The following is a 13,216-nucleotide window of genomic DNA, read 5'->3' as shown; positions in this document are numbered from 1 at the left end:
TTCTGGCCAAATTTAAAAGGTTTAAAGTCATCCTGCTGGGCCTTTTGTGTTCTTCATTCTGAAGATATAGCTGGACAAAAGCCCTCAATAGTAGCCAGGCCAGTGCCTCAACATTAGATTTCCTTGAAATTTGTTCCACAAGATTAATTAGCATGCTGCTCTTTATCTCAGGCAAAGTCTCTGGACATGAGCAAAATGCAGACAAATCTTAAGCCAGAGCATAACGTGATGTGGAGTTCAACTGCAAATTGGATTCTTCCTCCCAGTTGAAATTTCTTTAGCCTGGTGTTTTCCAGCCACACTGTAGTCAACATTATTGTCTTTTGAAATCTGACCAGAATCTCCCATCAAGTTTAGCTTACAGCATTCCAGGATGCTTCTGCAGCCAGTCCAAACCTTTGCAAACTCTTTCCACAACTGAGTTCCAAAGGCATCTGAACCACATGGCCAAGTAACATCACAAAAACAGTGCCACTCTCTGTTTACCACAAGTTGTCTTAGTTACTTTTCTTGTTGCTGGGAAAAAATACCCAAAACCTCTACAAACTGTGATCTGAAATAAACCTTTCCTCCTTTTACTTCTGGGTGTCAGAAAACTTGTCCCAGAAATAAGAAAAGTAATTAAAACACTATGTATAGACATTGGGTGAAGATAATCTCTTTTTTCATTTTGAACATAAGTGTTATTCATTCTGCAATCATGAACAGTTTTATTATCTGTTGTATGACTTTATGTGCATCATTTATTGTCTCCTTCATTAGACTGTAAGGTCCTTGAGGATCACTCTGTACCCATTAGCTGTCAAAATAAGTGCTTTTTGAATTGACCTGATTTTGGAAGAGTAGAGATCTCTGTGCTGAATAATAAAAAGTAGTCTTTGTCCTCGGGGATCTAATTCTCTTAAATAGAGCTGACATGCATGAACATGCAAGAGCATTTAATCACATAATTAGACAAAACAATGAACAAATTGGATTCAGAATCTGCAGACCTCCTGTGACAAGCATCAGAAACTAATGGGGTGGTTGAGGTTGAGGACTGAATGGTAAAGAAGTGAGTAGCAACTTGGGTGGTATCAGGACACAAAATAGAACTATCTTTGGGAGTGCTTCCTGGCAAAAGTGGGAATTTGGGAGTTGTTTGAAATATGAAAAGCATAGGAAAGTCAGAGATTGCTTTTTCTCTAACAGAAGACAAATGTTTCCCTTCTAGGGATCTTAGACCTTGGAGTTTGGGCACTGCAGCCCAGATCAGGACATGGAAACAGCTTATTCCTGTGGCTCTGGATATATCTTATCAAATACTATTGAAAGAGGAGATATGTTATCTATTGGTATTCATATAACATAGTGTTTAAAGGCATGAGAGTATAGGCTCTAGAGCCAAACTGTTTGGGTTCACATCTGGATTCCAGTACTTACAGCCATATGACCTTGGGCAAGTTACTTAACTTTAGTCTACCTTAGATTGCTCAGTTGTAAAATAAAGATAATAAGAGTATATACTGAATATGGTTCCTGTGGAAATTAACAGAGATAATATATTTAAAAGGCTTAGAACAGTGCCTAGCACTGAGTAAGCACATTATAAATGTTTGCCATTATTATCATTATTGGCTGGGCTGCCTTTAGGTCTTGAGAAATGTGTGAATTTTGGAACATTTGTACTCCAGGCCCTTTTATGAAGTGATAAGCTTCACATCTGCAGCTGTGGTACAAGTAATGATAACATCTATCTCAAAAGGATAAAATTTTTTGGCTAAATGAGATTGTTTCAAAGAGTAAGGGGATCTCTTGGGAAGAAGAACCTCTCCATTATTGTAAATATTGGAGTTGAGATGAGATAATCAAGACATTGCAGAAGGAATTGAGGAATGGAATTGGGATTGTGTTAGAAGAAATCCTTTGATTTTTTTTGATACTTGTAGCAGAAGAGCTGGATCTGGAGTGGGGGTATTGCTGTTCAAAATATGGGTAATTACTAAATTTTTTGGAATTTCAGGCATAGTTGGTTGGTGCCCAATTCAGAAAGCTAACTACGCACAGAGAGGGCTGGCATCAAATACCATGTTCATAGTATAAAAGTTCTCAAAAGTACTTTTGAGACTTAAGATACAAAGGTCTTGCCAACATTCAGCTCTGCAATATTGGACAGACTGCTTACTTTCTTTGAGAAACTGGTACATGGGGGTTTAGACTGTTTTTGGTCCCACAAGATACTGCCTTCTCTGGTTGTAAGATACGACTCTTTGAGAGAAGACAAGTGGGTAAAATAAATATTCATGCATTCAACAGCTGTTTTGAACCCCCTGTTAAATGTGCTTCATATGTGGGAGAAAGTGGTCAGCAAGACAGGTATGGTTTCTGTCTTCCTAGCTCCACAGCTTAGGGAAAGATACAGTCATGAAAGAATTATAGGGCCGGGGATTTAGCTCAGTGGTGCTGCACCGGCCTTGCAAACACAAAGTCCTGAGTTCAATCCCTGGGGGGTGGGAAGAAAAGAAAAGAAAAAGAAAGAATTGCAATAGAGTCAAATAGGTATTCCATCATAGTCAAACACAAAAGAGCAGCCTATGTGAGAGGATTATAATCCAGAATATTTTTGAGGGTGGAACATCATAGAAAGCTTTCTGGAGGAGGTGCACCTGAGCTGAGCTTTGAAGAAAGGGGCTGGAGAGGGAGAACAGAAGTTTACCAAGGTTCTGTGCATTCTGGATAGCTAAGGAATAGAGAAGGTGAGGACATTATCAGTAACAACTGAAGTTAGAGAGGACAAAGGACACCATAAGGCAATACATTGTATGTCATACAATGCCAGTCAGTTAGCCTTAAAGGTAGTGAGGAATAATTCAAGGCTGCTATTTCTTGTGTCTAGATATTCCCCCAAAGCCTCAAGTGGTCATAGGTGGGGAATTTTGAAGAAAGTTGAACTAGGGTGTGTAAATATGGTTTAAAAGTATGATACTAGGATTAAAGGTGTGATACTGGGATTAAGGGTGTGGATAATGGAAGCCCACCCTGGGTGTGGGTGGCAGCAGTCAATAGGTTTACAGCCTGGGTGGAATATAAATGGAGAGAGGTAAGTCAGGCTCACTGTTGCTGCTGCTTGCCACCTTCTGCCTGCCATGCTATGAACGGTTTCTCCTCCGTGATGCCCCTCTACCATGCAGCCCTGTATTGGAGCCAAACAACTCTGAACTGAAACCTCTATAAACTGCTTGCCAAAATAAACCTTTCCTTCCTTAACTTGTGGGAGTTGGGTTTTTGTTTCAGCGATGAGAAAAGTAAACAAGACATATTTTAGTACCAGAGAAGGGAGCTAGTTGTTGTGACCATACCTGACCATGTACTTCAAGAGACTTTGGAACTGGCTTCTTGGAAGATTTGGAAAAGTTTGGAAATACTGGTTGAAGATGCATCCCTGGGATTCTGTAAACTTAACTTGATGGGATAATCTGGTCAAAGCTCAGAAGATCAGTGCTGACAGAAATGCAGGCAGTAAAGACCAGCCTCAGGAAGGAACAAGAATTGCATTGGCTGTTGCACTCCAGACCATGTGTGTTATGCCTTGGCAGAAAATTTGTCCTCATTTTGCTCTTCTCCAAATAATTTTCCTGAGATTAAGGCTTATAGATTAATTAATCTGGTAGAAGAAATTGCAAGGCAGCCTTATGTTGAGGCAATGGCATGGCTAATGTTGGGGGCTTGAGACCTATGCTGAGAATCAAGAGCAAAGACCCCAGAAGAATGATTTAAAAAGTTTTGAGTTTGCCCAGATAAGAAGCTCCAGTAAAGTTGTGAAGTGCAAAGGTAGAGCAGAGGAAAACTTGGTTGCTCAGAAGGAACAGGACATGAAAAAGATGGCCTGAAGACATCACAAGAAGCAGTAGGACACTAGCCTTTGCACCCTCAAGGTTGCAAAGGTGAAATACTTTCCTTTAAGAAGTGAGCTCCAGAGCACCACGTTGCAGACTGGTGGCAGCCTAGAAAATTTGTTCTTCAGAATGCATTCATAATGGTCAACAATCCAGGCACTCCACTCCTACAGCCAAGAGAGAAGGAGGCCTGGCTACTGATCCAGCTGGAGGCAGACTTTGGCATCATCCAGGTAGTGCTGGTTTTAGGTGCATGCAAAATGCAACAGTTGTGGGGTCAGGAAGGCTTCCACTCAGTTTTCTTTTTTGGTACCGGGGATAGAATTCAGGACATTGCAGTTGTGAGACAGGCATGGTGCCACTGAACTAAAATCCTGGCTCCTGCTCAGATTTCAAAAGAAGGCCTAGGAGGCCAGGCAGTGTGCCCTTAGGGCAATTTGTGAAGCTATAAATGTGAAACCAAAGGTTCAGTGGAGACCCCAGAAGGTTGCAGAAGCCAGGACATGGATTGTCTGAGGAAAGCTGCAAAGAATGTGCAAAGCTAGACCAAGAGAGAAGCCATGAAAGTTCCTACATCTTGCCACCGGCTATCTAGGAGGTCAAACATGGAGCTATAGGACTTAATGCTTGCCCTGCCGGATTTTGGACTTGGCTTTTGTTTTATTCCTTTCTGTCCCCCTATTTTCTATAAGAGTGTTTATCTTGGACCATCGTATTTTGGAAGTGCTTAATTTTCTTTTCAATTTGTAAAAGCAGCTTGCAGCTAAGGATTGCCTTAAATCTCAGAGGAGACTTTGGACTTAAGACTTTTCAGGATTGCTAAAAATGCTAAGACTTTGGGAACTCCTGGAGAGAGACTAAATGCCTTTTGCATAAAGGTACCCACATGAATTGTTTGAGGGCCAGGGTAGAATGTTATGGCTTGTGTCTAGATTCCCCCATAAACCCTCTTGTGGACATAGGTGGGGAGTTTCAAAGGTGGCTCAATTAGAGTATATGAATGTGGGTTAAGACTATGATACTGGGATTAAGGGTATAATATTGGATTAATTGTGTGGATAATAGAAGTCCCATCCTGAGTGTGGTTGGCACCAATCAATAGATTTACAGCCTGGATAAAATATAATGGGAGAGAGGGAAGGCAGGCTCACTGCTGCTGCTGCTGCTTGTACCTTCTGCCTGCCACATTGTGAACTGTTTCTCTTCCATAATGCTTCTCTGCCATGCTGTTCCTCCTGGGAGCCAAAAGACTACGGTCTGAAACCTCAACAAATTATGACAGCAAGTAAGCCTTTCTTCCTTTAACTTTTGGGTATCAGGTATCTTGTCTCATCAATGAGAAAAGTAACCAAGACAAAGGCATTTGAACAGAGGAATTATGTAAGTCAGGTTTCAGTTGTAGAGACTAAAGCACTATAGCACTTTTCAGCAAAAAGCATTTTAATCAAGAAAATAAAGTGCTTACAAAATTGGTGGAAAGGCCGGAGGGGCAAGTTTTAGTCTGTACCTCCAGGAATGACACCCAGAACAACATCAAACTAAGTGTTATTTCTGCTACAAGGAGAAAAGTGCGGCATCATGGACTCTGGGAGCACTCTACCTTATTTGTGATCTAGGAATCAAGAAACTGCTACTACCCTATCTGTCAAATCTTCAGGGAAAAAAATTCATTCTCTGACTCTCAAATTACTCAGATTTAGTGATCAGACACTAAGATTTATGGTGGCACAACTGTAGAAAATCCACCATTATGCTGGCTAAGAGAAGCAGTGGAGATATAGCTTTTGCCTGATCATCTCTTCTAAATATTAGGCATGTACAGGTGATTGCAGAACTTAATCATATCCAGAACACTGTCTGCTAAGTAGTCTCAGAGATACCAAATTGTATTTGTTTTAGGTTTCGGTTTTTGAGCAATACAGGAAATATAGAAAATAAGTGGCACAGATCTTTAATTAGCAATCCATACTACCCATCTCTGGATTGAAAAGAGTAGAACTACCTTTGAAAGAGATAACTTGGACAGGAGTAGGGGTTTAATTTGGGATAGGGAGTAGCACAAAAAAATCCATGTAATGAATGTTAATAGATCAGAGATGATGAGAAACTGCTTAAAGGTATTGGCAAGAGGGAGAGAGAGAGAAAAAAGGATAAATTAGAAAGAGATTAAGGGAGTAGAGGATTCTCTACTTGTTTTCTTTTGGTGAGGTGAAAGAGGTAGGGCTTATGGATATCTTCTGGCTAGTTCAGTGTGTGACTGCCATTCCTGGGAAAGAAAGAATTCAGGGGAAGAAGAAAACTGTTAGTAATGGGAGAGGGAGATGATTTCAATTTTAGATTTATTAGGCTTGAGATATTTATGAGATTCTTCAGAAGGAGATATTAAATTCATCTCCACAGTCCAAGAGAGGAGTCACTAGCAGAGACATAAGCTCTTTGCACACTTTCAAGCAAGAGCTTATGTTTATTTTCTTCTTCACTAGTGTCCAGTAACTTTGTTGAAAGGAGGTACATCAGTGCCTAACGTAGGTGTTAGTTCCAAGTTTGGTGTAGATGACTCCATTCAGGCAAGTGTAGAATAAAAGCAAAAGGGGTGAAAGGGGCCTGAAAGTAGAAGAACCTTGAGAAATGATTACATTAACAACAGGATGAAGAAGAACCTAGGCAAGAAGTGCAAACAGGTCATGTGGATGGTATCCCCAACATTTCAGGAAAGAGAAAGGCATCAGTGGAGTCAGATGTCAGAGAAGTCAGTAAAGATAAAGATAGATACTTAGTCATAAAATTTAGCAACAAGTTGGTCATTTGCTTTTATCCATGAGTGATTCCTGGTTTTTACCGGATGATGCTAGTAAAGCCAGGTTGCAGCAGCTTGGGGGTCAAAAGATAGGAAGTAGCAACAGGATAAGACTGAACTTTAAAAGGCAAGGATAAAGATTCTAGTTGCTTACATTATGGTATTGTAATGATAGCTAGTATCTTTAAAATAACCTAGAAGAGTGGCCTTCAAATGCTTTATCTACTATAATGAGTTTTAATATCACTATTTAATAACTGAAATAAATGCTTCACATAAGAGTGTTTATCCTACTATATGGATGCTCCATTTAAGTGGAAATCATATAAGAACCTTATCTATCTTCCTCTTTCATGTAGCATATTTTCAAAGTTCGGTGTTGTAGCATGTGCCAGACCTTCATTCCTTTCTGTGGCACAAAAATATTCCACTGTAGGGCCAGGGATTTAGCTCAGTGGTTCCGCCCCTGACTTGCAACTGCAAGGTTCTGAGTTTGAGCCCTTTACAAAAAAAAAAAAATTCCACTGTGTGGATATGCCATATTTGTTTTCCATACTGGTATATATATATGGGTTTTTGTGTGAACATTATTTGCATTTCTCTTAGATACACACTAGGAGTGCAATTATTTGTTCAAGTGGTAACTGTTTAATTTTTTAAGGAATTGCTACATTATTTTCCAAAGTGGCTACACCATTTTACATTCTCACTAGCTGTATTTTGAGGATTAATATATCCACCGCCTCCATCACTCTTGCTATTATCTGGTTTGCTGATTGTAGCCATTCTAGTGGGTGTAAAGCAGTATCTTATTACGATAAGTAATAGTGAATATTCTACATTTGCCTTCCCAGTATTTGATTCAAATTATTCTGATGGCTAGTTATGTTGAATATCTTTTCATGTGCTTCATGGAACATTTCTTTGGATAAATGTTTGGTCAGAGCCTTTGATGATTTTTTAATTAGATTATAGTTATGAGCTTTCAGGGCTCCTTATATATTTAAATACAAGTCTCCTATCATGTACATTACTTAGAAATAATTTCTTCCATTTTTTGGGTTGACATTTCATGCTTATAATGGTGTTCTTTAAAACACAAAAGTTTTTAATTTTGATGAAGTGTAATTTATATTTTCCTATGGTTGTTGGTGTATTTATGTCATATTTAAAAAACCAAATTCATTCCTCTCTATTGTTAAACTTAGTCACAATATTCTTATCACACCTAAACAGTTAATGCTAATTCCTTAATATCTGATTATCTGGTTTGTTTTCAGATTTTGAGTTGTTTCATAAATGCCACAAATATGTGTGTCTGTATGTTCAAATTCCACTACAGTCAATTAATCTTTGTTTTCTTCCTATGCATTTTTAAAGGACTAGATTGCTGGTTTTGTGCCTTTTATAGTGTGAATTTTTATAGCGTGAATCCCTGCATTACAGTTTAACTATTTTCCTCTGTGTTTTCCATAAATTGAGAGAGGGATGTGGAAGTTTGACCTGATTCAAAGTTTTCTGTTGTTTTGGCAAGAATGATTCACAAGTGATGCTATTGTTAACAGCCACTTAGGTCCATATGCTTTTATATGCATATGCTTATGTTCACACTGACCAAATCAAAGGAGGCCATTTATTTTAGTAAAAAAGAAAAGGAATTTATTTAAAGATCGTTCCAATGAGACAGAGGGGACTATTGCCTCAATTCACCACCTCACCAGGTACAGGTGTGTAAAAGTCTTTTATAATAAAGAACAGGGGAAAGGGAAGTAAAGAGAGATAATGTACATCTCCACACTTGCTTTATAGCTTCCAGCCACCTTCAGCTTATTCTCCTCTTTCTTGTGGAAAGAAAACTGGGCCATGGTCTCCTGGGGCAAAAATCAGCATATTCCTTCCCTTTTGTGTTTAGCAATGGAGAAATGTTGGTTAAAGGTGCAAATGGAGGAAGTTTGGAAAAGTTGAATATCTCTAAAAGGAAAAAAATTCTGTTTTCAAGTCCTTATTGTAGTACTGGTTATATTATGAGTCAAAATTTGTAAAGTGGGGACTTAGTTGGAATTTATTATATCTTATAGGACCAGAGGTCATTTTGTTCACATTTTCCAATAATCTATTTATGATGGATAAATATTTTGTCTGACCCTCAAGGATTTCTAGATAATAGAAAACGAATTTTATTCCTCTTAAAGTACATAGTATCCTAGCAATTTCAGAATTCAATTTGTTCTATGTCTCACTTATCCAGTTTCTTGCCTCTTTCTACCATTATCTAGCTGTTTACTCATATAGTCAGAGAGAGCCTCTCTACAGGGTCTAAGAAGCTGTAGAAATTGTGTGTACTTTGCTGAGGTGAGGGTTCTGAAGTTTCACTGAATACTCATGTTAATTCTAAGTCTTTGTGTGACTGCAGGGAGATGGACAGCCAGAGAGGAGGGAAGAGTTGTCACAAAGTTAAACAGTGAGTTGATGTAGGGATGGAAGTAAATCCGAAATCCTCTGATCTCTAATTCAGCTCCCACCGACCCTGGAAGTTCTAGACACTGGATCACAAACTTTAAGCAGGGCAAAGATTACAAGTTGTTTAGAAATTTATCCATCCTGAATCTAACACTCATCCATTATGAAAACCCTGAAGAAAACAGCTATAGAAGGACCATACTTGAATTTGATAAAAGCTATATATAACAAGATAATAGCCAGCATCATACTAAATGGAGAAAAACTACAAGCATTTGCCTTAAAATTAGGAACAAGACAGGACATCTACTATCACCTCTTCTATTCAACATAGTACTCAAAACATTAGCCATAGCAATTAGTCATGAGAAATAAAAGAGATACATATAGGAAAAGGAGAACTCAAATTATCATTATTTGCAAATGACATGATACTCTGAAAACCCAAATAACTCCACACACACAAAAAATCTTAGAATAACCAATTTCCGCAATGTAGTAAGGTTACAAAGACAACAAACAATAATCATTAGCACTTGTGTACACCAGCAATGAATGGAATGAGAAGGGAATTATGCAAACAGTTCCACTCACTGCAGCTTCAAGAAAAATGACATACCTAGGAATTAACCTAACCAAGGAAGTGGAAGACCTCTACAAAGAAAACTATAGTACTCTGAAAAAAAGAGATTGAAGAGGATATCAGAAAATTGAATGATGTCCCCTGCTAGTGGATGGGCAGAAACAATATTGTCAAAATGGCTATACTCTCAAAACTGTTATACAGTCCCAATCAATATACCAACAGCATACTTTATAGATCTTGTAAAAAACAATTTTAAAATTCATATGGAACAAGAAGAGACCCAGAATAACAAAAGATATTTTGAACAAGGGCAAAGCAGGAGGCACAGCAATATATGACTTCAAGATATATTACAAAACAATAGTGATAAATATGGAGTGGTACTGGAACAACAACAGATACATGACTCAAGCAATAGAATCGAGAATACAGTAACTTCCCCTGACAGATTCAACTATTTGATCTTTGACATAGTGGCAAAAGCATATGTTGGAGGAAAGACAGTCTATTTAACAAATGGTGCTGGGAAAACTGGTTACATGTGTGCATACGATTGAAACTGGACCCTTACCTCCCACCATATACTAAATTAAAATAAAAACAGATCAATGATCTAAACATTAAAACAGAAACATTAAAAGTACTGGAAGATAAAATAGGTAAAACACTCGAAAACATAGGTGTAGGAAAGAATTTTCTAAGCAGAACCTCAATTGCATGAATAACAGCAATAATGAAGAAATGGGATTATATCAGACAAAAAAGCTGCTGTATAGCAAAAAAGTCAATTAGTAGAATGAAGAGACAAACTACAGAATGAAAATATTTTTGCCAGCTACTCCCCCGGGGACAAATATCTAGAATATACAGAGGACTTAAAAAAAGAAAAAACAATTAAACCACCTAAAATTAAAGATCTGATTAAGAAATGGGCAAGAGAAATGAATAGACACTACATAGAGAAAGAAATGCAAATGGTAAACAAATATATGAAAAAATGGTCATCTCTGGTCATTAGATAAATGCAAATTAAATCAACACTAAGACTACATTCTACTTCAGAGAGAATGGCAATCTTTAGGAAATCAAACAATAACAAATGCTGTCATGGTTGTGGCCTTCATTGATGCTGGGAATGCAAACTAATACAATCATTATGGAAGTTATTATGGAGATTTCTCAAAGAAATGAAAATAGAAATTCTCTATGACCCAGAGATCCTCCAGCTAGGTATCTTCTCCAATGAATTTAAGACATCATACTATAGGGATACATGCATACCAATGTTTATAGCAGCACAACTCATAAATCCTGGAGACAGCCTGTATACCCATTAACAGATGATCAGATAAAGAAAATGTTGTATCTATATATAATGGAATGCTACTCTGCCTTAAAGAATGACAGGCTTGTAGAAAAATGGATGCACCTGGAAAATACAATGTTGAGTGAAATAAACCAGACGCACAAGCTCAAATACTGTATGGTATCTCTCATTTGGGTGAGGCAAAGTATAAGCAAAGAGAATCATGAAGGCTGGATAGAAGGGTACAAGGGTATGGATTTCTTGCAATAGAAAAGTGGTCCGAAGGAAAAGGCACGAGGGGTAAGGAGGGGAAGGAGAGGTAAGTAGAATACAGATATGCCATGTGCAGGACCCTAATAACCTTAATTAATGTGAATATTATATTCCATAACAAGAGCTAAGACAAAATTATCAACAAGGACCAAAAATGGGTTAGAGGAATTGGAGGAGGAAGGGGGAGGGAGAGAAAGGGAAGGGAATTTAAAAAAAACAAGCTATGGTATGCACATGTAACCTCTCCCCAAGATGATTTTAAGTGGCATGAATTGCTAACATGTACTAAAATGTTTTTTAAAAATTTGAAAAGATGTTTACCCATGCTGAATACTTAATTCTAGTTGGCTTCCCTTCTTAGTACCCACCATACTGAAAGAATGCAAGCTAACTGTTATGGTATGAAGAAGCAAATTAGGAATAGGCAGCCATATCAGTGAAAAACAAATAACCAAATAGAATTGAACTTTTTTTAAAAAAAATTAATTTTGGGTATTATGTAGTGTGTTTCTGTGGTTCTGTCCACAGCACCATGGTGTCCGTGAAATTTTTTTACAGTTTACTGTGAATTGCATGTATATATTTGGACAGTGGCCAGAGGTGCCTTTGCTTCCTCCTTGGTCCAGGCTCCAAAGTTACCAAAGTACAGGCCTTTGCTTTACCTATCTGTCCTGTTTTCCCATCCCGCCCCTTTCTTTTTCATATCACCTGGTTCTTCTTTCTTCCCATCTTTCTTTTTTTCATTTTTTCTCTTTTCCATGGTCGCCTTCTCCGTCCCTCCTTCTTCCCTTCTGCCAAGCTATCTCCTCCCCATACCCTCTGGTAGGCCTCCTCCCTTTCTCAAAGTCTTCCTTTTCCCTGAAATCAGCCTACATCCTCTTCAACCCGCCCCCACAAGCTCCCTTCCCCCAGGTCAAAACCTAGCTCCTGGCGTCTCCCGCTCTTCTGGTCTGAATACAGCAAGCCTGATCCTGGAGCGTTGGGCTCTCGGATTGGCTGCTCTGTCTAGCACGCCAGCTCAAGTCCCAACCCCGGCAGTGAACGCGTCTCTCCTGCAGCTGCTATTGACCTGTGAGTCTGTCAGTGACGCTAGCTCCGCCTCACGCAGGCGCCCACAGTCTTTCCCAGAATAAAAAGGAAGCCTACGGGTTGAGGTGGGGGTGGGGAGAGGAGAGGGAGAAGACCAGCGAGGAAGGGCTGGAAAGCGTGGCTGGCAGCCTGGAACTCAGCGAAGAGAGAAGCGTAGGAAAGCGAGGGAACTAGAGAGAATAGAGGAGACAGACTGACCGGTAGCCAGACAGGCGGACGTACGCCCGGACAGACAGACTCAGCCGGCGCTGGAGAACCTCTGATAGGTTCCTCCCGCCTTTCCCTTTGAAAACCAGGATTTTGCTTTTTCCGTGGCGCCCGAGAGAGAATGCTGGACTGCCGTCTTCAGCACAAGCTAAGATTTCGCAGCTAGGCAAGAAAAGATCAGCTCAATCCTGAGGGGGGGTGGTGGTGGAAGCAAGTGCCCCTGTCCCCATCCCCCTTCCCTCCCCTCCCCAACGAACTCGGGCGCCAAACCCAACCCTTCCCTAACCACCCGACTTCCTCGTCTCCTTTCTAGCATGGTGGCTGTATGGACAGTCTGACAGAACAGAGACTGACATCTCCCAATCTGCCAGCCCCCCACCTGGAACACTACAGTGTTCTGCATTGCACCATGACCCTGGATGTGCAAACTGTAGTCGTTTTTGCCGTGATTGTAGTCCTCCTGCTTGTCAATGTCATACTCATGTTTTTCCTGGGAACGCGCTGAATGGAGTACAGCCACCTGAGCTGTCGCGAACTCTCGCTTTGATTTCATCCCGAGAGCCATCGCGGGGGGAGGGGGTAGAAAGAGAGAGGCCAGGAAAGAGAGAGAGAGAGAGAGAGAG

The 13,216-nt window shown here is 39.6% G+C and overlaps 1 protein-coding gene across 1 annotated transcript in view; it reads left to right on the top strand.

Annotated features, from left to right (window-relative positions):
• Positions 1 to 13,216, top strand: part of Arhgef9 (Cdc42 guanine nucleotide exchange factor 9) — a 209,908-nt gene that overhangs the window by 18,173 nt on the left and 178,519 nt on the right. The window lies entirely within an intron of this gene.

This window comes from Fukomys damarensis, unplaced genomic scaffold (genome assembly GCF_012274545.1).
Source record: "Fukomys damarensis isolate Sample0158 unplaced genomic scaffold, DMR_v1.0_HiC HiC_scaffold_39, whole genome shotgun sequence".
NCBI lineage: Eukaryota > Metazoa > Chordata > Mammalia > Rodentia > Bathyergidae > Fukomys > Fukomys damarensis.
This window is presented reverse-complemented; position numbering and strand designations above follow the sequence as displayed.